Source organism: Pteropus alecto, unplaced genomic scaffold (assembly GCF_000325575.1).
Source record: "Pteropus alecto unplaced genomic scaffold, ASM32557v1 scaffold7, whole genome shotgun sequence".
Taxonomy (NCBI): domain Eukaryota; kingdom Metazoa; phylum Chordata; class Mammalia; order Chiroptera; family Pteropodidae; genus Pteropus; species Pteropus alecto.
Window position 1 is genome coordinate 30665039 of NW_006494614.1, and position 3061 is coordinate 30668099.

At 39.0% G+C, this 3061-nt stretch overlaps 1 long non-coding RNA gene across 1 annotated transcript in view; it reads right to left on the reverse strand.

Moving 5' to 3' along the window:
• Positions 1 to 3061, reverse strand: part of LOC112474573 — a 48980-nt gene that overhangs the window by 3529 nt on the left and 42390 nt on the right. The window lies entirely within an intron of this gene.

The window sequence follows — 3061 nt, forward strand, 5'->3', positions numbered from 1 at the left end:
GTCAGACTTCTTGACCACCTCAGGTTTAGAAGTTCATGTTTTGTCTCAGATGAAGCAGTTTCTCATTGTAGAATCTCAGCCCTTTAGCATACAGGATAGCTAACAGATTTTCCTAAGAGAATTTCTTGGGGAGGCTGGAAATCGAATCTTCCTTCTTTGAGCACACCAGCACCACTGACTATTTGCAAATTCCCAGTAATTAGATAAATTTGCCAATGCTGTAGATTCAAGGAGTATTTTAAACTTGATTTTATTTTGCCAAGTATGCTTTATTTCTTTATCAGTGCTATGGTTTAATTTATTTTTCTCAATTTTACACAGGCCTTTCCCCCAAGCAGTATGAGAGGTACTCTCTAAATGAGAGCTTTTTTGTTCATCTTTGATTAAAAAAAAAATTGAGTTATATATGACATACAACATTATATACATTTAAAGTGTACAACATTGATTTGATACATTTATACTATAATATTACAGCAATATGATTGCTATTATAGTATTATCTAACACCTCTATTATTCCTTATAATTATTATTTCTTAATGTTGGGAACAATTAAAATCTAATCTCTTAGCAAATTTATTTAGAATACACTTTTGTTGTCTATAATCATTGTACTATATATCAGGTTCCAGGATTTATTTATCTACTAGTTGCATCTTTGATTTTTGATACAGTTTTTTTCTTTATATTTTTGAAACAGAGTTTTTCAGCTTCAGCACTATTGACATTTTGTCATGGGGGTGTCTTGCCCTATGCACAACAGCGACATCCCTGGATTCAACCTACCTGATGCCAGTACCACCCATATCCCCAGTTGTGATATCAAAAACGTTTCCAGACTATGCCAGATGGGGAAGGATGAATCACCTTAGATTGAAGCACTGCTTTAGTTCATGGTTCACAAAAGGAAGAAAGCCAACTATAGTTAGTTATAAAATACTAGATATGGCATTTCTAGTGCAAATGGTAGGCGCCTGCCCCTCTCACTGAATCGTTGTGAGCTAGCTCTCAAGGGCACAAATTCATGTAGATTCTAGCCCTGGGCCTGACACATAGTCTGAAGAAAATTTTTATTAGGTGAATAAAAAATAAATAACGAAAAATAATCATTCTAATGTCATGAATTTGAGGTAACTGTATGTCAAATAAAGCAAATACTGTGACTGGCTTGGTTAATTTTACACTGAATTGGTTGCCTTGCACATATTCAGTTGCGTATTCATTCACTCTTTGACTCAGCAACAATTATGAGATCTTAATGTGTCATGTATAGGCAGCCTGGCCCAACGTTTCAGGGCCTGGGCACTGCTGCTGGATTGTCTAGGTCAAATTCTGTCTCACCTACTTGTTGGTTTTGTGACCCCAGGCAAGTTTGCTGACCTTTCTGTGGCATAGTATGTAGTATAAGGAGTTATTATACAAATTCAGTTACTTAAGATATGTCAGTTGATTAGACTATTCCCTGACACTTAGTAAGTGCTATATGTGTTTGCTATTGTTATGCCTTTTGGGGAAGGTAAAGGAGAATAAAGTAAAACATGTACATCAACATTGTTCTAATTCGAGGTAGAATATAATGTGTGTTATAAGAGAGCTCAAACCAAATGTGAGAGAGAAGCAAGATCACATTCAGTTGAAAGGTGGAGAAAGCAAAGATGGCCTTATGACAGCGGAGACATTTGAGTGGGGCCTTCAATGAAGAGTGGGTAGAACAACAGTGTGTCTGTCCTGTGAGGGAGAGCTTCAAGAGGAGGGGGTCCTGTTGAGCTGTAGTTTGGGGAGGTGGTGGAAACAAGTCTGATAACAGGGTAGAGCCTGACAGAAGGGCTCTGAATAAGATTTAGTTTCTCTTTCATGGCACGACAGTGAAAAGTCTGGAACCCAAGTAGGCCTGGGTTTTAGGTCCCACTTTCATTACTTACTAGCTATGTTCTAGGCACATCATTGAAACCTCTCGAAGCCTCAGATTTTGTACGATTAAATGGGAAGAATAATGCCTACCTCACAGAATTGTTGTGAGAAGTAGTATAAATAATGAATATAAAGGACTTAGTATACTACCTGTAAGCAGCATTAATTCTTATTATTCTAAAAGAAGGCCTGAAGAAAAAAGAGAAACAGCCAGGGTATTAGGAGGAGACAATGCTGGCTGACTTACAATGGCTCCCTTACAATGCTTTGTCAGTGACCAACCTGGGTAATGATGGCTAGAACAAGAGGCCAGGTAACATTTATTTGGTAAAACAGAGTATGCTGAATGACTGTCTCATCCTAGACATGACTGTGGATAAAATAAGTAGGGTCCAGCCCTCAGAGCATCTACATTTCGGTAGGAGAGACAGACCCAGCATCTAAAAAATAACAGCAGTCTGATATTGCAGGCCATCCTGCCTCTTCCTCTGTGAGTTCCACAGTGGATATAAACACAAGAAGGCAGGGGCAGGGTGAGGAGAGGGGCTAGGACAGGGGCAAAAATTAGGCACTCTTGAGCCAGCTTTTCAATGTAAATTGTATAATGCTCAGCTGTCACATCCAGCAGTCATGGGGGTGGAATAGACTTTTTTTTTTTTTTAAAAAAAGGACCAGCAACAATAATAAATAGTTAAAAGAAATTGAAATCTTTCCTACCATCTCTCCCAAAAAGACCAAGTTGTTACGGTTTTTGTTTTAAGAAGGTGAGCAGGAGAGAGAGGGTTGAGGGTGTGTGGTACTTGAATAAGCACAAAACAACTTTTTCCTCATCTTACATCCAAGTTCTCTACTACTGCAACTCTTCAAAGTCTTCTCTTCCATGCTCTGAACTCATGTCAAAAATTGGCCCCTACGAATCCAATTGATGCAGAGTCTCTTTTTCCTGCCCCACTCTACCCTAGCTCAACTCTTTATTGTATAGGTTGATTTCACCTTCCATGAGTCTTTCCTCTGTTGCTGGTTCTCCCACTCCCTAGATTTTGTACAATCAGTGGCCCAGAGCTGATCAAGCCAGTCAGTACCTTTCCTACATGGGAACATGGGGCAGAGAGAGAAGAAGACTGGCCTGGAATTCTTCTTAGAGGTAG